The sequence below is a fragment of the Poecile atricapillus genome, chromosome 25 (genome assembly GCF_030490865.1).
Source record: "Poecile atricapillus isolate bPoeAtr1 chromosome 25, bPoeAtr1.hap1, whole genome shotgun sequence".
Taxonomy (NCBI): Eukaryota; Metazoa; Chordata; class Aves; order Passeriformes; family Paridae; genus Poecile; species Poecile atricapillus.
Genome location: NC_081273.1, coordinates 2169752 through 2192677, shown reverse-complemented (window position 1 = coordinate 2192677; position 22926 = coordinate 2169752). Strand labels below are relative to the sequence as shown.

The 22926-nt window shown below is 44.1% G+C and overlaps 1 protein-coding gene across 4 annotated transcripts in view; it reads right to left on the bottom strand.

Annotated features, from left to right (window-relative positions):
- Window positions 1-22926, bottom strand: part of PKNOX2 (PBX/knotted 1 homeobox 2) — a 95868-nt gene that overhangs the window by 35300 nt on the left and 37642 nt on the right. The window contains exons 2-5 of one of the 4 annotated variants that reach the window (XM_058856976.1): window positions 16022-16083; window positions 14561-14645; window positions 6698-6843; window positions 6329-6399 (exon numbers count right to left, since the gene is read on the bottom strand). The gene's annotated coding sequence lies outside the window, so the exon portion shown is untranslated. Of the gene's footprint in view, window positions 1-6328; window positions 6400-6697; window positions 6844-14560; window positions 14646-16017; window positions 16084-22926 lie in introns of all 4 variants that reach the window. The other 3 variants (XM_058856975.1, XM_058856977.1, XM_058856978.1) reach the window with 3 other exon arrangements.

The following is a 22926-nucleotide window of genomic DNA, read 5'->3' as shown; positions in this document are numbered from 1 at the left end:
ATAAACTAAGTGTTATTAAATGGTCAAAACCAGAAAAAAATCCAATTTTTCAAGACATTACCAATTCTTGACCATTTCTCCACGTTCAAGGTTGCTTCCAAACAGCCTCATGCATCATCTCATCTGGAGAAAGCAGGAAAGTTTGTGTGCAAAGACACCACTGGGCCATCAAATAGTTTTAATTTTTTTTAACAATATATCATAGCCAAAATTCTTCAATCCAATCCCAGGAGGTTTTCTTGCACTGGGAGCATCTTTTGCTCTCGGCCAAGATGCTGGTTTTACTCAGTGCTGACCTCCATAACCTCCCAGCATCCTGTTATTAGTTATTGCATGGTAAAAAAGGGAGAAATTGAGCCTGTGTTTCTGCTGAAAGCATGGGTTAAGGTAGATACTGATTTGATATTTCTGTAGAACAAAGTCTAGACCAGAACAAATCCCTTTTCTATTTTTCTCCTTAAAAAGCTGCTGGTCAATACATAAGCACTGGGAAAAAAGGGAGAAGGAAACACCGTGTTGGACAATGCCAAAAAAAGTCTTGGTTTGGAATGTCAGTGGATGGGTTCCTGAGCACCAGGAAAAGAAGCATTTATTTATTTAATATTTTCACCTAGATATTTAATTTTATTTTTTTTTTGTTTGATGTTTACATTGTTATTAGTATTTATTTAATTAATATTTCCTAATCCTCATCCCAACTTCAGCTCCATAGAAAGGATGGAGCTGCTTCAGTGGATTTCTGATGAGAACAACAATTACTGCTAAATATTTCTCTCCTCTCCAAAGATACCCATCTCTGAAAGGCTCCAGGGATATCTCTGCAACATAAACACGAGAATAAAACCTGCAAGAGCCAGTCAGAGCTTTAGTAGACAAGGTTAATGTACCTTGAACGGCAGCATTAAACAACTTTGCTCATTTTTTTAAGTGGAGAGCTGAGATACCTACATACATTTTAAAGTGTTATTTTTATAGGGGAAGACCATTAAAGCACCTTCCAAAACAAACTGGCACAGGGAAACATCAAAGAAGCTTCTTCAAAGTAACCTGAGAATACTTGAATTTTGTGCAACCCAGCCCTCTGCCCAAGAAAAGTTCCCAAAAGAGCAAGCTGTGATTTTTTTTTCAGCAAATCAAAAAGCTTTGAAGTGAAGTGTAGCTGAGGAACCCCAAAAATGCAGAGACTTCCTCTTGCTGGGCATGAAATGTCCAAAAAAAAATTTCTGGGAGCAGATGAATGCTTTAACAGTTCTTCTCTGAGAGCAATTAGCTCTGAACAATTTATGTCCAAAGTCCAAAGTCTTTAGACTTTATGCTTTCAAACCTTGCCTTGTGCTCTTCATTCTCCATCACAACCTGCTAATTCCATGAGTCAGGAATCACAGAGCACCCACATTCCCACCCTGCAAACACCAAATCTCAAACCCCCACTGGCAATGAGGAGAACCAGGGAATAGTCTGAGCTGGGAAGGATCCCCAGGGATGATGGAGCTCAGCATCCCCAAGAGTCCCACCACGTGCCTCAGGGTATTGTCCACCTTCTTCTGGAGCTCTGCTAGCCCTGGGGCCGTGCCCAGTGCCCTGGGAGCCCATTCCTGTGCCCAAACACCCTCTGGGTGAAGAACCTTTCTCTAATACCCAACCTAAGCCTCCCCTGATAAAACTTGAGGCCATTCCTTCGGGTCTTGTCTCTGGGCACCAAGAGCAGGGAGCAGTGTTTGCTCCTCCTCTTCCCCTCACAAGGAAGTTGTAGACTCCTCTCAACCTCCTCCAAGACCAAGCACCCTCAGCTGCTCCTCCTTGAGCTTCCCCTCAAGACCCTTCACCATTTTTGTTGCCTTCCTTAGGATGCTCTCTAATGGTCCAATATCAATTTTGTGCCCAAATCTGCCCACAGGACTCCAGCTGAGGCCACCTGGGACAATCCTTTCCCTCACCCAGCTGCTGATGCTGGGCCTGAAGCCCCCCAGGACAAGGCTGCCTCAAATTCAACTCCTAAATTATCATAAATATCATTAAAAAAATCATAAATTCCTCACTGCTGACTCAAATTCAACCTTTCATTGACCAGGACCTGGTCCCTTTCTGCAGAGCTGCTCTCCAGCATCTCCTTCCTTTGTCTGTCTGAACCTCCAGGTGCAGAATCCAGCACTTTCCCTTCTTCAGCTCCATGGTGATGGCCCAGTGCTGAAATCTGTCAAGGTCTCTGCAGGGCCTCCCTGCCTTCAGGGGACTCAACAGATCAGTTCTGTATTGTCTGCAAACTTGATTAATATTTAATATCCCTTCCAGTTCTGTGTCTCAGTCATTTCTGAAGATGTTGAGGTGCAGGGGGTGGAGGATGGAGCCCTGCAGGTCCCCACCAGTGACAGGCTGTGGACATTTTGTGCAGAGGATGCTGTGACAGATGGCATTGGAGGCTCCATCCCCAAGGCCCCTGCCAGGTTAAGAAGAGCTTCTCACAGGACAAAAAAAGAGATGGGAAAAATGTGATTAAATTTTGGAGACATGAGCTGGAAGAAGAGGTTTAAGTGAAGGTGAACAAGGCCGTGGGAAACTGTAATATTTGTGAATTCCACAAAACTTCTGTCCCAAGACCAAAGGTGACATCAGAGCTGCTGCTTGAGGACGGGTAGCTGAGAAAAAACACGCTCAAAAACTCTCATGCTCTGCAAAGATTAAACCATTGCTTAATTTTTCCATTCCAAACTGACACCTGCAGTCCCTGACCAAAGCCCTGGCTTCAACCAGGACAGAGTGAATTTTTACAATAGCTGGGAGGGGAACTTCACCAGACCCTCATATTATTTGACACCAAATCATGTCATTGCCAGGGGCAGGGGAAAGGGAATTTCTCTCTTCTGAGAAGGGAATTCATTCCTGTGGAGCAAGCACAGCAGAGCAGTGGGGTCATGCTGGTCCTGAGCAGAGGGAGCTGTTTGGGCTGTGCTTGGGTAAAGCTCCATCCTCTCTTTTGCACACTTTTGTTACTTGTATTGCTGTCACAAGCTCATTTTCCTATTTCATTGCTGTTTCAGGTAAATTGTCATCCCAACCCATGATCTTTCCCTTGTGTGCCTCTTTTCTCTATTCTCTATTTTTGAAATAATTTTTTAGAAATTTTAGGAATTATTAAAAATTTAGAAAAAAAAAATTCTAAAATTTTCTCTATTTTTCTCTTTTCTCTATGAGGGGCAGGATGAGCTGCAGGAAGTTTTGGAGACCTGGGGAGGGGGCACTAAATTGGGAAAAACCATTATTAAATAACAACAACCAATTTCTCTGCCTCTGCAAATATCACAAAATGCAAAACAGACCAATGCCAGTGCAGGACCCACAACACTGCCAACAATTCTGGCACAGATCCCACCACAAACCAAGGACTTTTTGTAAATGTTGCTGCAGTCCATAAACACCCCATAATCAATACTGCAATTTTCCATATTTTTAGAGACTATTTCAATTTAATGCCTTCCTGGGGTGTTTGTTCTGCAACTCAAATCTCACAGGTTTTATGTAAAATCTCCCAAAACCTCCATGAGTATCACCAGGTAAACACAGCATTTTTTTTTTTGGACTTGCTAAAAACGGCAGAGTGAACCCAACTGCAGAAACACAGGGGAGGTGAGAGTTCATGCAAAGACTTCCCACTTCCCTGACTGGGAAAATCAGGAAAACAGCAATTCCACAGCACACCAAATAAAATCCTCCCTTAAATCTGCCTCATTTCTTGCTATATCCTGCTATCATGCTTGGAAATTTTCCCCTTGGGAGGGGGAAAAACTCCCTCTGGAGCCCCATAAATCGGAGTTCTTGACTCACAGTTTTTACTTTACATCCCTCTCTTGCAACTCTCTGGCTTCTCCCCATCTTACCTTCCTCCTGAATTTCTATATAAAATGTAAAATTCCCTGTGAAAAACAGGGAATTTTTTGACTCTGCTGGCCAGAAAACAAAAATAAGGTTTTACTTGAGGCATGTCAGGCTTTCTGGCATCTACAGAGAGTTGTCCCTACCCAAACCCTGAGCCAAGACACTAAAGATTGAGATGGGAGCACCTTGATTAATCACCACAATTGAAACATCTTTCATTTGCCCATTTGAAAGCAATTTTTTGGCCATATTTCCAGCCTGAATGATAAAAGAGATGTTTGAGATATGACATGGTGATTTATAGGGAGTTACAGTGGGTTTCAAACTCCTTTAGTGATGCTTAATAAGAATGTCTTCTCCATTTACTCCAAATGGGAGTAAACCTCAGCCTGGCCTGAACTCAACACAATGAGGAGATTTGAGTCAAAAAAGGACTGGAAAGTGTTCATGGTGTGAGACAGATGTGATAAATTCTTTCACCATTTATTTTTCACAATGACAAAAGGTATGGCCTGGCCTCAGAGGTGCATCTTGTGGTCATAGGGGCTTCAGGAGAAGAAAAGCTGAAATAGTTTTGTGCCTGGAAATCGTGGGACCAACACACAGTGGAGAAATCCAAGGGAAATCAAGTTGTTTCTCAGAAGACTTCAGGTAATTTCTGTCATTAACCACCTCGAGCAATGCCAGCCCAGCGTTGCAGAAGGTAATTAAGTGGACACCCAGCACCATCACATCTTTCTGTGTCTTTACAGGAAGGTGTCTGGACCTTGTTGGCACCATTTGCAGTTCAGGTTTGGTCTCCCTGCAGGAGATACCTCCAGGCCAGGTTGCACTTTGTGTCCTCCACAGACCCAGCTCCTCCAAAGAGAACAACCCAATGCACACAAAATTTGTGGCAGGGAACCCAGTCCTTTTGATGCCTTGAGATTTGAGTCTTTATATTTTCCAAATCCCACAGTGCATAACTCTAAATTCCACATAAAGTGTCAGCTGCTGTCTTCACACCTTGGCCACACAAAACAATTCCTCTGGGCCTGGAAGCCAGGGACACCCAACAGCCTCAGCCCCCCAAAAATACAAACAGCAGTGAACTGGGGAGGGGCAAACTGGGGGAACGTGGCTTCATTACCTGGAGCTGTAATTGCACAATTAACCCCTGATATGCAAATGGACCAAACTTAGATCTGGCTGGAAAACTGGTGCCCATTGTCCAGCCTGGGGGCAGCCTCTGGGAGGCTTTGGCTGCCCAGGGTGTGTCTGTTAAAGGCCTTCAGTAAATCCCCACTTTATTCTCTCAACTCTGTCTGGGCTCTGCTCTAGGGAGCCTCTCCAAGGCATCACTTCTAGGCAAGCACTGGGCAAAGCTCAGTTTGAAATACAGATTGGAAAGAGGGCATCAAGCAGAGAGGATCCCCCTGAAAAGTGGTCATTGTGGTGACCCCAATCCTCCCCACACTCACCAGAAAGGTAATTCCAACATGAACCTGCACCTTTATCAGAAAGGGGTAAAATCAGGCTGAGGAGAAATTCATCACTTCCTTCATCGTGTGGTTTTTGTGTTTTTGTGGTTTTGGCTGAAGCAAGGTCACCAGCAAGAATCAGGGCTTAAAGACAATCCTCCCCCTGTTGGCTGCTTCTTACAAAAAGGGACTTTCAGAGGAGGCAAGACTCAAAAGAAAAGATTCAAATAAAAGATGCTCTGCAGGGCCATGAACCAAATGATGGTTTTGGGGCTTTCCCTGAGAAGCCCCCACTTAAAACCAGTTTAGGAATAAACCTTTGTAGAATATTTACACATTTTGAAGGTTCCACTCCCATTTTCAGTGACCAAAGATCTCTCTTTGCTCCTGCAGGAGGGAAGCTGTAGCCAACAGGGTTTTATTTTCTGTGTCACCTGCCGGGTGCCCTGGTTTTGGCACGGATCAAGCACATTTGTCACTCTGTCAAGCCCTAATTTTAGTGATTGGGGTTGACTAAAGGACTGTGAAACCCTTGGTTTCATGTATATCTTATTTTAAGCCCTGCATTTCGTTTATTTTTAGTTGGTGACCATTTCTCTGCACCCTACTGCTGGCTGTGCCAAAATTTTGCAGCGACAACAGCCTATATTTCAGAGTATTTTCACAAAAATATATCTGTGTTTTCCTCCAGGCTGCTTATGCCTTGTAGGGCTCTTAACAATATGTTATCTACACTTGAGCTTTAAAACAAGACTCCCTGCACAGACTGATTTCTTAAAAAAAAAAATAAAAATAAGTGTAATTCTGCTCTGAAATGCTCACTGCATTTAGGGAAGGGTTGATTTAAATGCAACAGAACACAGCAAAAATCCCTCCAGATAAAGCCACCAAATAAACCCAAGGTCATGACTCGCTACATCCTACTCAATTAATGTACATAATTGCACAATTAATATATATAATTGATTAATTAATATAAAGCAAAGCAGCCTTACTGTTAGGGGGTGCTCAGGGAGCCCCTGGAATTGTCCTCCCACTGCCCCGAAAACTGGGTAGGGATCACAACCTGGGAAAGCAAAAATGAAATATTTGAATATTGAGAGCAAATGATGAAATGAGAAAGTGAAATATTAAGCAAAGGATGAAGGTCTGCACTAGGAAAGGTATTCTGGCAGGGTCAATGAATCCATGGATGGCAAGTCATTCTTAATTTTTTCTGAAGGATGATGGGGAAAATAGGAGGAATTAAGGAATAAAGGTGGGAAAACAGGACTGATGTCTGAGCTAGATCAGGGGTTTTCCCCAGCAGACTTGAACATCTCCAGGAAAGGGCAAAAAATAAATCAGATTTTTAGAGGTCGAACCGAGATACGTCCAGAAATGGAAGTTGCTGTTGGTCTGCCCACAGAGGATGGAGGCTGAACTCGTCCTGTCCCCTCCTTTTCCACTCCTGCTGGGTGATGGAAGTTTGTCACGGGATCACACTGAGGGTTACTGGTACAATCCAAGTCTGGAAAGGAGAAAAAAGGAAAAAAAAGGAATGAAACAGCACCTGATGATTGCTGTGTCCCCATTCCATGCTGGCAGTTGCCATTTCCCTGGTCAGTTATGATATTTCCTTGAGTGTAAATGTGTTTTTGGGCTCAGACAGAGTGAAATGGGGAGCAGACACCACCTCCAAAATAGGGGAGTTCCCAGACATTGTTTAATAAAGAAAAGTCCAGCCATATGCTAGAGAAGATTTTGCAACTGCCAAAAATCTGTTTTTTATGGGACTGAGATTTCCAGGCCCATCTCAGCAGCTTCAGTGGAAAAAGGAAGATGAGCAAGGACCAGCACAGCCATTGGGGTGTTTTGTGTTTGCAGAAAAAAAAGGAATACAAGGGGTAAAATTCACCAGATCTCTCCAAATAGATCACCTCTAGTGATCCCCTCAGACCTTCAAAATCCATCTGATGAATGTCCCTCAAAACATTATACAATATATATATATTGTATAATGTATTGAATAATATTTATATCATAATATATATTATGATATAAATATTATATCATAATATAATATAATAATATATAATATAATAATATATAATAATATAATAATATAATAATATATAATAATATAATATAATTATATAATAATATATAGTAATATATTATAATAATATATAATATATAATATATAATAATATAATAATATATAATATGTATCATAATATAATATAATTATATAATAATATATCGTAATATATTATAATAATATATAATATAATAATATAACATTATATATTATATATAATATTATAATACATAATATAATATCATAATATATATTATGATTGTATAATACATTATACAATCCATTATACATCACCTCCAGGTATTCCCTCTACCTCTATAATCATCACCTGAGATCTCCCATATGTCTGATGCATCTGTCTTGATATTTATCTCCTGGTAAAGAGCTCCTCAGATCTCCAGTGTAAATCCCTTATATTTTATATTTATACAGTCCAATCTATGGCTCTTGATACGCAAAATCTCCTCTCAGTCGGCCCCTGAGGAATCACCTCGGTACAAACCAGCCCTGGACAGCTCCTCACCAGCGCTCAGCTGACGTGAACAGCTCTGAAAAACAGCACCAGGCTGCAGCTCCTCAAATCTGTCACACGTGCCATACACCCAGCATGGCACACAGCATCTTCAGGGAGCTCCTCAGACCCCCAAAACACTCCTGAGATACCCAAAACACTCACAGCTCCTCCAGAGAGCTCCTCAGACATCTAAAACACTCCTGAGATACCTCCCAACACTCACAGCTCCTCCAGAGAGCTCCTCAGACTCCCAAAACACTCCTGAGATACCCAAAACACTCACAGCACCTCCAGAGAGCTCCTGAGACCCCCAAAACACACCTGAGATACCCAAAACACTCCTGAGATACCCAAAACACTCACAGCTCCTCCAGAGAGCTCTCAGAAATTCCAAAACACTCCTGAGATACCCAAAACACTCACAGCTCCTCCAGAGAGCTCCTCAGACATCTAAAACACTCCTGAGATACCTCCCAACACTCACAGCACCTCCAGAGAGCTCCTCAGACATCTAAAACACTCCTGAGATACCTCCCAACACTCACAGCACCTCCAGAGAGCTCCTCAGACATCTAAAACACTCCTGAGATACCTCCCAACACTCACAGCACCTCCAGAGAGCTCCTCAGACCCCTAAAACACTCCTGAGATACCCAAAACACTCACAGCTACTCCAGAGAGCTCCTCAGGTGTCCAAAACACACCTGAGATACCTCCCAACACTCCAGAGAGCTCCTCAGATGCCCCAAACCCACCCCAGGGCTGCACCTCTGCTTCACATCACCAGCAGAGCCATGTCTGCTGTGCTGAGGCCAGAGAGGAGATCCATGAGAACTCTTCCCCCTGGTTTTAATTCCATCCCAAAGCCCTGGCCATATCAACACGTGAGGTTTTGTGCCTTCACAGCAGGCATCCATCATCTCAGCCAGGAACACGGGTCCAGAGTGTGGGGAAATGCCATTTCTGGAAACCTGGCCTGAGGTCATTGCCCAAGAAGAGATATGGAAACAACTGGGTCATTCCAGAGCAAAACACGCCAGAAACCTCCAAACATGGAAAATTTGGTGAGACAAAAGGTCAAGGAGCCTCTTGACTTCTCTCAGGCAGGTGTAAGTCCTGCTGAGGGATGCAGAGATCTGCTCAGAAGAGCCTGAGTCCAAAACTCTTCCACCACAGAGGAAGTATTTCAGCAGCAGGTGAAATATTAAGGTTATTTATGGTAAAGAAGCAATGCTCGTGCCTTGGAGGAACATGCCAAACACATTTAGCAAACCCAGCCTTGATTTTCATTGGATTTGTCCTGACATGGTGATGGAAAAGCTCATGTTCTGCACCAGCCCTTCATCCCTATAAAGACTTCTTTCCATCCCACAGGAAAAACTTTCGTCATCTGGGCTTGCTGTGTGAGCAAAGCGTGAGGGCTGGAGGAAAAGGAGCAGAAATGAGGCTCTGTCAGGCTGATTTCCATCCTTGGAGGGGGTCAGACCTGAGGTCTTGGGTGCTGCACACATTTAGGACACAAACATTGTGCAACTTTAGCAGAAACGGAGCCGTTTTTGTCCCCATCACGAGGAACACAAGGAGCCAACCCCACCAGGGACACCTCCCTGAACACCCTTGCAGAGAGAGAGAGAGAGAGAAGTCTTTTTGAGCACTTTTAGCAACTTCAAAAGGCATCCTTTGAAGTTTAGCAAAGGCCTTTGAAGTCCTCCCGCTGCGAAAGGGAGTGGAGGAGATGCCTCCTTCAAGATGCTCCACCACAGGCAATGCAAGGCAGAAGATCCAGGCTGTCCCATGGTTGTATCCAGCCCCAGGGTCAGCAATGAGACACCATTTCTGACAAGTCATCAATCCCCACAAATGCCCTAAATCCTGATCTGCCTGACCTGAATAGCATCCAGGAGCAGAGATGGGAGCTCAGTTATCCTGGGACAGCAGCTTCTAGCCCGGCTGCAAAAAGCCAAGGGCATCCCTTGAACAACTTTTAATGAAGTGGAAGGGAATGCTAATAAAGCTGACATTCAGCAAAACAAAATTCAGGATTTTTGCAAAGTGTAGGATTTTAAAGCAAGAAGGCTTTTCCAGGCATGTCACTTTGTTTCTTTTCAATGTGGGCAGGTCATGGTGCTTCCAACCTCATCACGTCAATGCCATTTAATTGTGACTATCATGTTTTAATAAACTTAATGCCAGCTCCTCTGACCTGGGGGGAAAACCTTAAATGGTGAAATCCCCAGCAATGCTGGGGCTTTTTTGAATTCTTTTTATACCACAAACTATCCCCAGCAGCAAGTTCTGCTGGCCCCAAACTCCACACCCATGGAGACAAGCAAAGGAACCCTGCACCTGTGAAAAACAGTAGAAATGCAGAAATCAAAGCTCAAGTTTCAGTTAACCCTTTAAGAAGCTCCAAATTGATTGTGGCTCTCCAAATACAAACACCTGCTGCCATCTGCCAGGAGTTTTGTGATAAGAACCTTTGGTGTGTTGGGCTTTTCCCCCTACAGTGCAACTTCTGTAGCACCTCCAGCCTGTGGATACGGGCTGGGGATGCTCCAAGGGGAAAAGAAGAATAAATATGGTGTTTTCATTTCAGAAGTTAAACTGGCGATGCACAAACCCCACCCTTTCTCAGAGAAAGATTCGAGACATGCCCATACACCCAAATATTTTTGTATTTCTGCAAAAGCAAAGCTACTTTGAGGAAAAACACGGCTGGGAGAGAGACACGTCTGTTGGCAGAGCCCTGCTGTGGGGGACTCACATTCATCCAAACGGGGCATGTGGAGAAATATTGGACATCCCCAGCCCAGACTTGTGCATGTGAACACATCTGGACCCAGGGAACAAAAGCAGCCTCTCTCCACTGTGCTGATAAATAATGGAAAGGCAAAGTGCCCTGCAGAAGCAGCACCACACTGTTCGGCCTCGGGCGAGACGGAGGAAAATTCGGTACCCATGAGGTCTGGAACAGTGGGATTAATAACACATCAATTTTAATGCAGGGTGGCTTGTGAGGTTTTTTTCCCCTTTTTCCTTTTTTTTTTTTTTTTTTTTCCTTTTCCCTGCTTCACAAACAGCAAAGTGAATGTTTGAGCATCTCAGTGGGGGGTTAATGAGGACTCTGATTAGTTATTCAGATTTGCCGATGCTGCCTACATCCATCCTCGGATGGGGGAGTAACAGGAAAGGGTTTGCAGAAAAAGCTCTTAAAGATGACCTGCTTGGCTTTCACAGCTCAGGGGGATGAAGGTTTTGGGGGGCTCACGTTACAGGGGTCCCCAACCCCAAAATCTTAGTGCCAACTTTGAGATGGAAATTTTCCCATCATTTGTTGGGGATGCTGAAAGCTGCTGCACCTTCAGCCATGCCAATTCCTGTAAAGTTTCTGAGGAAAACATTTGGATTTGTGGGATTTTTTTCAAGTGAAATAAAAAAAATAAAAAAATCCTTGGGTGCCCTCAATGAAATTTGTGTGCAGCTCTGGTCAGATGTACAAGACCAAAAATGAGGGATGGACGGATGCAAGGACGCGTGGATTCAGGGATGCAAGGATGCACAGATGCATGGATGAACACACATGGTGAAAACACACATGGACACATGGTGGATCATCCCATAAGCCACCACTGGGCTGCAAAAAATGCAACAACTGCTGCAGTATTTCCTACAGCATCCCATAAAAATCTAACAGTGGTTTATGTCCTTGCAGAAAAGCAATGAGCTCACCTCCTTGCTCCTTGACCCAGAGATATTTTAAGCAGGTTGAGCTCACTTCAGTATTTTAAGAAGGTGGAACTGCTGTATTTCGGGGTTTCTTTCCAGATTTAGGCTTTTGTTCTCCACCTGCATCAAAAATCAAAACGGAACCTGAGAAAATAAATGGCGGCTGCCCAAAATGATGCTGCAAAAGGCCAAAAGGATGGAGCCAGGGGAATGTTTCATGGCATTGCCAAGGGGCCAGCAAAAAAATTCAGGGATTATTTTAGGATTCACTCTAGGATTCATTATTTCTTCATCAAGAAGAAATATTTGAAGGATGAGCAGGAGGGTGAAGCCACTCTCAGTGGTAAATTCATCCTAACAATGAATGTCAACACTTGATTTCTTTTTGGGTCCAGAGACCCAGCTGACTCTTGCTCTGAGCACCAACCTAGCATCCAGCAGGGGTTTTGGGGGACTAAACTCTCTGGTATTTGTGTCATTTCCCACAACACCTGCCAGGATTTCAGGGGAAAGACAAACTGGAGTTATCCTTTGATTTTACATCAAGGAACTCCATCCCAAGCACTCTTTTCCCAAGGACTGCCTCCATATGCTTTGTCTGGGTTTTAAACGGTGTGTTAATTGTTCTGAATTAACAGCTCCAGCTGGAGAAGCAAACAAGCAATTTGCAACCTTAAGATAACATCCAACTTATCTCAAGTGATTTAAATTGGGATTTTTTTTGTTTGGTTGGGGAGGATTAGTGGTTTTTTTTGGTGGGGTTTGGGTTTTTTGGAGGGGATATAAAGCCTTTCTGGTTGTGAATGCACTGTCCAGAGCCTGGCTAAAATCACTTAGTGCACCCAATCTATCAGGACTGGCCATTGGCACATGGCCACAGGAGGAGGTGGGATCGTAGGAAAAAGAGAAAAAATTAAAAATCTCTGCATTTTGATTTGCTTTAGAGGCAGGAAAAATCTAATATAAGCTCATCACTGCTGGGCAAAGCACTGACTGCAGAAGAGTTAAGGATTATTTTCTTCCCAACACCGTTTTTGTTTTTATTACATAGAATCAGGGAATCCCACAATGGTTTGGGTGGGAAGGGACCCTAAAACTCATCTTGTTCCAGCTCCCTGCCCCAGGCAGGGACACCTTCCACTATCCCAGTTTGTTCTAAATCCCTGTCCAACCTGGACACTTCCAGCCTGTACCAGGGCCTCACCGCCCTCACAGGGAAGAATTTCCATTTACAGTTTGTTTCAAAATATTCAAGCTCTCAAAAAGACCAAAAAAACCCACCAGCAAACTCTGTCAAGCTTTATCCCTTTTCCCACTTTCATCTTTTTCCCTTTTCTTTTTTTCATTTGCTGCTAGAAAGAGGAAGGGAGAAGGAAAGACCATGATGATTATTTGTTTATAAGACTGAATCTTCAACATGAGTATATAATTTTTTTTTTTAATTGTCATTTCGGCAATTTAAATCCTTTCTAATCTCACTCAGGGGGTGGGATTCAAGGAAGAAAGTCCATCCCTCCCTCCCCACCCTTCCATTCCTGTTTTTAAGAGAAGCCAGTGGTGCTGGCAGCAAAACAGACTCCACAAGAAAAGATTTCTATGATTATGGCCAAGTGTTTGTTGCCAGATTGAGTGGAAATTCCTCTTGCTACCTGTCCTGGTTGCAGCCAGGAGAGGGTTAATTTCTGCAGAGGCTGGGAGGGGGCATGGCCAGGACCTGGTTATTCTATACCACTTCACATCATTTTTGGGGGGAAGGGCAGGAAAGGGACTCCCTTCCCAGCCAGAGCAGCTCTGGCTTAAGGTGAGCACTTTTGTATGTGAATCACTCTTTTTTTGTACCCTTTTGTTATTAATATTGTTGCTGTTACCGTTTGTTTTCTCATTCCAGTTTCCAGTAAATTGTTCTTGTCTCAACCCATCGTTTTGATGATGATCTTTGCCTTCCATGCCTCTAATTCTCTTCTCCAGGAGGAGAAGGGGAGGGGAAAGAGGATCCAGTGAGCAGCACAGTGGTTTGCAGAGTAGAAGCACTGAACTGGGGGGACCATTCCTAAACTCCACCCCAGCCAAGAGTGAGTTGGGAGTCAGTGTCCATCAATTCCCAAATGTTTTCCAAGAGCATCAGGACTGGGTCCTATCAGAAGACTGGGGTCGTGGATGGGGTCATGGCCCTCCAGCACGGTCTTCTGCTGAAGATGGGACAGTTTATCTCCATTTTGTCTCCATTTTGCCTCCTTTTCCCAGAGAAAAAAAGGTCTAACTGTGCCCTGAGGACACGAAGAAGGGACATTAAGATGCAATGACGAATCCTTCTCCAGCCATGGGAGGCACCTCCAAAACACAGACCCAACTCTGGGGCCGTGGGGCTCAGGCAGCCTCGGATGCTCAGATCCCCAGTGCCAACCTGTGCTACCTGACGACCTCCTGGCACACGGATAAAGCAACAGGAGAAGCGATAAATCACTTTGGCACCTTCCCTGGGCATGGCAGCCCTTGATAAAATACCAAAACTCAGGGGAGGGAGTCTGACACCACACTATTCCCAGTGCATTCTGTTGCGCAGATTAATCCTTCTTGATGGAGAATTACAATTAGGGCTCGGTCTTAAGGAGATATCAGCAATCAGATATCTTATCAAATGCCACCTCAATTATTCAAATAATCCCTGGCTCTTAGATTTGGGTGCTGTTTAGGGAAAGCGGTCCGATTAATGTGCTGACACTTCCCCATCACGTCCGACATCCTCAACTTCATGTCTGATTACGGAATTTGCATTCAATTTAATTTTTTTTCCATCTGGAGTAAATGAATAATCCGAGTACCTACCCCAGCCTTAATTACATTTGTTAAATTAAAAACCTGGGATGTGAGAAATTTAAATGCATGTAGCTCCATGGCCAGACAAACCTGCATGTTCAACCTGCTGCAGCCCTGCCAGCTCCTGCTCCAATTTCTCTTCCTTCCCCACAGCCAGGCATCAAGGAAATTACAACTAGAAAACAAAAATTCTTTCTAAACGATGAAACAATAGATGATCTTTTGACATTTCCAGCGCTGTTTGCGAGGGAATGAGATAAAATGTAATAAATTCATATACTTCTGTGTGTTTCTTGGCTCCAGCAGCTAAAATTTCCATCTCTTTATGCAGGAGTCCTGGGGAGCAGAAATCCTTGATAATGCCAAACAATTCGACACTTTATTTTCTCTTTACTCCACACCATGCAAAACACAGGCTTCAAGCTGCCAGCTGCTGGGAGTGAAACCAGATGCCACATCCCTTTTCCATATGGAAACAGAAATCGCCGCGTCTGGGGGGGCCGTGAGCTCCCCTCAGCCCCAGCCCTCCGTGACCCCAGGGCTGCTACTGGCACACAGCAAAAGCTCCCTCCAACAGCAAAAAACTCACTATTTCAATGGTGTAATTGTCATTTTCTACACAGCCTGGCTCAGGCTGGATCCTGGTACCATCAGACCCAGAGAACGTGAAAAAAGATTTGCCCCCAAGCCATCACATTTCCTAATTTTAAAATAAAGAAGTGTAAGTAGAACTACTGAACTTGATAGATTTTTCAAAATAAACTTAGCCAAAGCTTGCTGAATTTCCTTTCTTTTGGAGATGATGCAGCTTAAAAGGAATTAATAGGTGGACTCAAAGTGGTGATGAGAAAAGTGCCCAAATAATTAAAGAATAATTAAACATTAAATGGAAGATAAAGCATTACCAGCTCAGACCATTTTAAGGGGAATACTTCACAGATTAATTGGAAATGGGAAATGTCAAATAAATAAATTTGGGTGTTGATCTAGATGTCAACAGCAATGAAAAGGTTGAGGAAAGTCTCTTCTCAACACTCACAAAGACTGAATTAAATAACTTTCATGTCAGTGAGTGCACTGACAGCAATCCCCCAGTTTGAGGCTTGTGAGACCAGTAATAAAACAGAGTTAAAAATATTCAGGGAAAGCCACGCTTGGGTAAAGTGAGACAGGTGAGAGCAGAATCAAAAATAGTTCTCCCTTTCCTTCCAGCATGCTTGCAGCTCAGACAAGACTTCTGCACTCCCGGGAAGCTGGATTTGACTCCCCAGCCCCAAAAAAATCCCTCCTGAGGGGTGTAACAGAGCATCCCCCCAGGCACAGTGGCCACCAGATCTGGCCATCAGAGGAGGCAACTCAGATGCAGCCTAATGGACCTGTGGTTCCTCATCCTTCCTGACTTTCTTCTGCTTTGTTTGGAGTTCACAGTTATAGTTCCGGAGAAGAAAACATCATGTTTTAGCAATGAGGTCCCCAGCGAGGCTGTTTAAAAATTAATTAGCGCCATGCAACGTATTAGCGATGAATAGTAATTTTAGCTTTTGTACCTACTTCATTGCCTTCTACATGGTTGTTATTCCAGCTTTTCCATGGTGCTCCCAGCCAGCCAGGACCTACACAGAGCACACCAAGGGAATTATTGGCTGTGTCTCCTGGAAATGCCCAATTCAACAGCAAACACCGCCCCCCCAACGTGTTCTCTCTGAAGCTTTTAAATCAATTAAGGTCATATTTGCTGAGCTGGTGGGAAGGTTGGGAAGCTGCTCTGCTCACAGAGGTGCCCATCATCCAAAATCTGCAGCTGTCCAAGGGTGTGAGCCTGTCCAAGGGCGGTCCCTGAGCAACGTGGGCCTTGTGGTGTGGAGGAGGTTGTGGGTCGTGGCTTCATCCAGGGTGGAGGACAGAGGTCCTCCCTCCATGGACAGACATGGGTGTCCAAACCCAAACCTGAAGGTGGAGAACCTTTGAGGATGGAGGTCTGCCAGCCCCAGATGTATCTGCCAGCCCCAAGGATGAAGATTTTCCTCCAAACCCAAGGAAAATCCCCATATCCCAAAAATGGAGATACACTCCCAACTCTGAAGGTGAAGATGCTCAAGCCTCAGGGATGGAGCTGCACAAAACACAAGGAAGAATCCACCTAAGCCCAAGGCTGGGAATTCCCCCAACCACAAGGAAGGAGATCTCCCAACCCTGCAGATGAAGATCTCCAAAACCCAAGGATGGAGACTCACAAACTTCAAGGACAGAGCTGCTAACCCTGAGTACAGTGATCCATCAACCCTGACGATGTAGAGCCTCAAAACCCAGGGACCCTCACAACCCTGAGGACAGAGATTGGACAGAGATTCTGTTGCCCTGAAAACTCAGCTTCTGAGCTTGCTGACATGGTTTTCTAAGACTTTCCCAGGACAGTAACTGTAAACATAGATATGTGTACATTCCTTCTGTTCCACGTCTTGTGATGGGCATCTCTCATGGCCAGTGCAGTGAGAAAGTGTTATCCTGACCATCCCATCCCTGGCCATGGTCAGAAACCTGTAAATCCTGGGAGGAAAAATAAACTCTGCTCTTCTTTTCACCACACCTTGACCTGTGTCTGTGTGATCTATTCAGCACCAGCAGCAAAAAGATTCTGCAGACTCCAAGGATGGAGATCCCCAACCAAAAATGGAGAAATCCCCTCCAGGACAAAGACCCCCCCAGACCTAAGGATGCAAACCCCATCTCCCCCAGTCCCACGGAGGGAAATCACCCCCTGGGACATCAGTGGCTGAAGTCTTCACCCCACACTGCACAGAGCAGAACCTGGGGTCATCACCCTGGGCCAGCAATGGCCACGTCCCAAACTGGAAGCCCAAATGAGCCACCACGGCTCCTTCTGGCGGTGAGCGAGGCAGCAGGGACCGAGGAACCTCGCTGTGTGGACTGCCTTCAGGTGGACTGTGGAGCTGAGGGGAATTTGCTGGGACATCTGGAATATATTGGTTTTATGGCATGTTTCATATCACAGACAGGTACTTTGAAGCAGTTAAGTAGTAGCAGGGCAGCACGTCCCCATGGGTGGGCTGCGGTTTGCGCTTTCAGCCCGAGCTGCACCGGCATGACAAAGGGGCTGGGGAGACAGAGCTGACGTTTTCCAAACACAGCTTTGTGCCTCTGGGGGCAAATCCAGCAAGAAATTAAAACCCAAAAGGCAAAAAAAAAAAAAAAAAAAAAAAAAAAAAAAAAAAGGAAAACAAGAAAGAAAACGACCCCCACATCTAAGTGATGTTGATACCCACATCAGGCTATTAACAGGCCCATCACAAATTGTAAATGACTCAGATAAATTAAATGGCTTAGCAACTGTGAGGAAAGGCCCTTCTAAAGATTCATTTGTTTTGCGGAAAAGAAATAATTTGGGAACTTCAAATCTTTTCCAGTGGCTTGACACAGGCACTCTGTCAAGCCCACATGTTGATGCTCACACAGCCCTGGGAGGCAGTCAGCCCTGAAAAGAGAAGTCAGAGAATCAGAGAATCCCAGAAGGGTTTGGGCTGGAAGGGATCTTAAAGATTCTTCCAATTCCCTGCAATTGGCAAAGACCCCTTAAACCATCCCAGGCTGCTCCAAGCCCTGTCCAGCCTGGCCTTGGGCACTGCCAGGGATCCAGGGGCTGCCACAGCTGCTCTGGGCACCCTGTGCCAGGGCCTCATCTCCCTCACAGGGAACAGTTTTTATCTGATATCTGATCTTCCTCTCTTTTAATTCAGTGCCATTGAAGTGCTCAGTGAGCCTCCAAAAGCGGGGGGACACAGGCAGGGCCCCGCTGGTGAGCCACTAACGAGGCTGAGCCTCCTCCCAGCAAAACTATTGAACACCTCAGCCAGTGAGGAGGGCTGAAAATGGGATGGTTTCACCCAAAACATCTCCATGCAGAGGGAAAGCCGGCAACTCAGCTGCAATTAAAGAAGAAAAGGGGGACAATACCATGGGGCAAGAGGTCAGGGGTGCAAGCCTGAGTGCAGTGAGGTGCAGTGATGCCAAAACCTGCAGTGATCCCCCGAGGCTCAGTGAGCTGCAGTGATTTGGCCCCCAAAGCAGGGAGCCACTGCTTTCCTCCCTGTAAATTCATGAAATTCATGTGTTAAACCTACCTGACTTCAGAGGCAAAGCCCAACTCCCCATTCACAGCCCTTTTAGCTCATGCAAAATTGAGGGGTTGTTCACCTTCAGACGCTATTTTGCCAGCAGCAGCAACTCAAAACCCCTTTTAGTGGAAGTTCAGAGGTATAAAAGATGCAAAACACCCCTAAATTATTCACAGGGTGTTTCAATCAAAGCCGCACTATGGGGTAAAGGGAAGGATCTCGTGAGCCTGGGGATGTCTCCCCATCTACATCTGGATGGAAAAACCCTTCCTGTATTTATTGGGGAGAAGTAAATGGGGGAGACAATAAAATAAAAGGGTTTTCTGTACCCAGAAAGGGCTGGAGAGTGAGGAATGCAAGGAGTATCCCTTCTTCAGGTGCATCCAACCAGAGAATCCTGGTTGCATTTGCCCTTTGGCAACACTGAAGCTTTTCCAAACTTTTATAGCACCAGAGGAGTAAAATTAAAGTGGGGCATGGGAAGAGAAACTGCAAGCCAAGAAATCCAGCAAGAAAGGATAGCAACAAGTAAAAAAAAAAAAAAAAAAAATTCAAAAAAGGAAAATTCATAGGAAACTCAGAAATTATTATTTTGTATTTCAAATACAGGAGGTTTTCAAAAAAGCAAAAGCCTTGGAAGATATTTTTTCTTCCATTTATTCCTCTCTGTTTTGCTTCTTTCTCTTCCATTGAGCATCCAGGTGCTCCCGAGCTGGGATTTCCATTTCTCTGGCTCCTTCCTGGGGCAAAACCCCAACAGCCCAATACAAAAAAAACCCAAAACCCAATCCCAAAAGTAGGACACCGAGTCCTGCTCAATCCAACCCCAGCTCGAGGCTCACTAATTACCCGGTAATAGTATTTATATGCTGCTGGCACACTCGGAAATGCAGCTCCTAATAACCGAGGTCGGCATCAATATTAATGTCCCGGCTCGACTCTCCATACGCCGGGACCAACGAGAGACAAAAAAAAAAACCATCACAGCAAAGTGAAAAGAGGAGCAGAAAATGAATTTTAAAAGTATTTTTCTGTGTTTGGGCAGAAAGGGAGAGCTTGAGATTAAATGAGGGGAGCAGCAATAAGAGCAAATGTAAGTTCCCATCTCTGAGGCATAAATCTTCCAGAATTTTTCACCATCCATACGCCCTTCCTCAAACTTTGAGTTTCCTCACAGATAGGAACAGGCCAAAAAACTCTTCTTTTCCTGGGATGGGAATAGATCTCTAAAACTCAGAGCATTCCCTTTACCAGAATTAATCTAAAACGACTGGCTCCAAATATTCAAATTCTGCAAAACTCAGTCCTCTTTTGGTCGCTCATGCAAAACCTCAGGCTTTGGGTTGGCTCAGCAGGAAACAACCACCTAAGAAGCACTTCTTTTCCAGTGATAGTTTGGAAGCATATCCCCCCCAGATCCAGTTTTATATTCCATGCAAATGTACACAGAATATTTGCAGAAATGTGGCTGCGCAGGGCACCGTGTGAGTCGCACACGTGGCCCAGCACCGCTCCATAATTCGATTAAAAACCGTCTTTTCTTAATAATTTCCACGCAGAGACACTTGTCACACCAGGAGCTTTAAGGAAGAGTTGAAATGGAGTTAATAAAGTATTAATAGCCTGCAGTAAGGCTGTGATAGATTTGAGCTGCATGTGATCAGTAGCCCTTGGTACAAGGTGTTACTGCCAATGTCCGTGCTCGGTGCACGTCAAAAAAAATCAGAGGTCTTCTATGAAAAATGCAGTTCCAGGAAATCAGATGTTTCTCATGGAAAGATGCAGGTTTTGGGGGTTTTTCCCATCAAAATGAAAGCTGGCAGTTGAAGAACAAGCATGGATTTACTTTGTGGAGTGTCAGGTGTGGTACCAACCCACGCCACTGACACGCTAATTTGTGTTGATTAATGCTGAAAGAAAACCAAGGGAAGCCATAAAGTTCATGGCCAAGAATCCAACATTAAAACATTCCCAGATCATCATTTTCTGTTACTTTCTTTCCAATGCAATTTGAGAATTTCCTCATTTTTAGTCAAGCTCCAAGCAAGAAAAGGGCAAATTGTGGAAAGTATTTGAAACTAGAACACTACTTCCCCCAGAAACGGTGGCTACAAAGCCTTTACTGACACATTTCGAGCTGTTACTAAACAACATCAACGAGGAACATTGATCCTTCAGGGAAGAGCCAGCTCTCTATTGATGACTACAACAGCAGCAGGTAACACATTAATTAACCCTTCAAAGGCCCAGCCCTGAGTTAATGACTACGATGGCAATGAATAAACTGTTGATGCCAGAGAGAAGACCCAGCCCTGCATTGATGACTGCACTGTGCAGAGGCAGGACTCAAGCCAACTGCCTAAAGACTGCCATAAAAATCAAATGCTACTATTAAGTGATTTCAGATATTGCAAGAAATCTCCAGAGACTAATTAGAACCTCGTTTGGCAATTTGGGTGGAAAGTGCACTCTGCAGTTGTAGCCTTGGCCATCAATTCTGGTCAAACCTGAGATCTTTCTAAAGAACCATTGTGTGACCCAGTGGAAGTGGTAATTTTTCATATGGAATTTTTCCCAACGCTTAAATCGCCTCTTTATTAAATATTTCTTAGTTCTAACTTGTGGAAAGAGGCTGCGAGGTCTATTCCAGGAGGAGCAGTCTGTGAGAAAATGTCAGAGGGTAAAAACGTCTCAGGGAAAAAAAATGAGGATTTCCACTCCAGATGCTGACTGGCACCACCAGAGAACCCAAACCCTAAAACAGGAGGGGTTTGTTTTAATTTGTTGGGGTGATGAAAGAAGAACCATGAGAAGGAGCAACACCTTCTCCAGCTGCAGATGGTCACCACCTTTTGGGCATTCAGAAATGCTGTTTTTCCAACCAAAACCCTCACTAGAAGAATCTTCCTCACCACTTCCAAGATAGAGGGGTGAAAGGAAAGCGCCTTCCTCCAACGCTTCCATCAGAATCAGAGAAAACACCAAAATCACCACACCTTGCAAATCCCTCCCTGCCTTCCCCTCCCCAGGGTCAGCTTTCACCAGAGGATCCTCCAAGATGTCCAAAACCTGCTCAAAATCATGACCTGCAGACAAATAAATCAACCAAGAAACCTGAGTTAATTAATAAATTGGGAGCTCCTGAAGTCAACGAGCCACACAATCGAACTCTCCATAGCAGACATGGCTGGTTCATCAGTGCTCCAAGTCTGCCCCCCTTGATTCCCCATGAAATGGGAGCTGCAAGGACTGAGAGAAATAAAAAAAAGTGATTTTGAGGGTTGCTGCAGCTTTTCAGCTCTCTGATGAGATGCTATTGGCTGATCTCCTACACAGCTGCTCCCTGCTGAATAGACACATCCCACCTCCAGTGCCGTTGGCCATCAACCAATGCGGGAATAAATGCAAGTTTTGGGTTTGTTGGCTTTTTTTTTTTCAGTTGATATGAATTATTTGGAGATTTTTTTTTTTATTTTTTCATGTTTTTGGCTAAGGAATACACGGTGATTTATCCAAAACTGCATTTAGATGGAAAAATCCCCTCTTTGCTGTCTCATCCCTACGTAAGTGGGCAGCTGCGGTGACCACCATCTACAGCCAAGTGGGTCAGAATTATTTAACACCAAAAAAACTGGGGAGAAATATTTTTTTTTCATCAGCAATAAATGCTCCTTTTCCCAAAGTGCAAGTTCAGAATGGAGAAAAACATTCAGTTTTGAAATGCCTCAATGAAATTTAATTTTTGGTTTGAATCAACAGCTTCACTCGGTGCCATTTTAATGCTATTTTATGCTGAAATGTCAATTGGAAACTAACATTTTAAAATGTCAAAACATTTCACGTCTGCAGACGGTGCCGATAGTTTTTTGCTTCCATGTGTCCAAACAGAAAACGCTTTTGGAATTTTACCATGGAAGGAAAAAAAAAATTATATCTATATCTCTCTCTATATATATGTATAAAAATCAATATTTTGACTTCTTGGAATGAAAACAAAGTTAAGATATAATATTTCCTCTAGTATGCAAACAATGTTTTCTGACAAGCTGTAATCACCAAAAAGCAATCTGAGCCAAATGTTTGCTACCACGATCTTTTATAGCTCCATGGCAAGGGAAGAGAAAGAGATTTTTGATATTGTAGCCTCTCTGAATCCTTTTTTTTGCCAATTATTTCCAGGGTGCAGGAAGCTCCTTCCACCACACAGAACCATTTCCTTAATTTTCCTTAATAGTAGGACAAATAGCCTCAAAAAATGATGTTTTTTCTCCTCTAAAAAGGGAGAATTTTGGGGGGGATGTGAATTTTGGGGGGATGTGAATT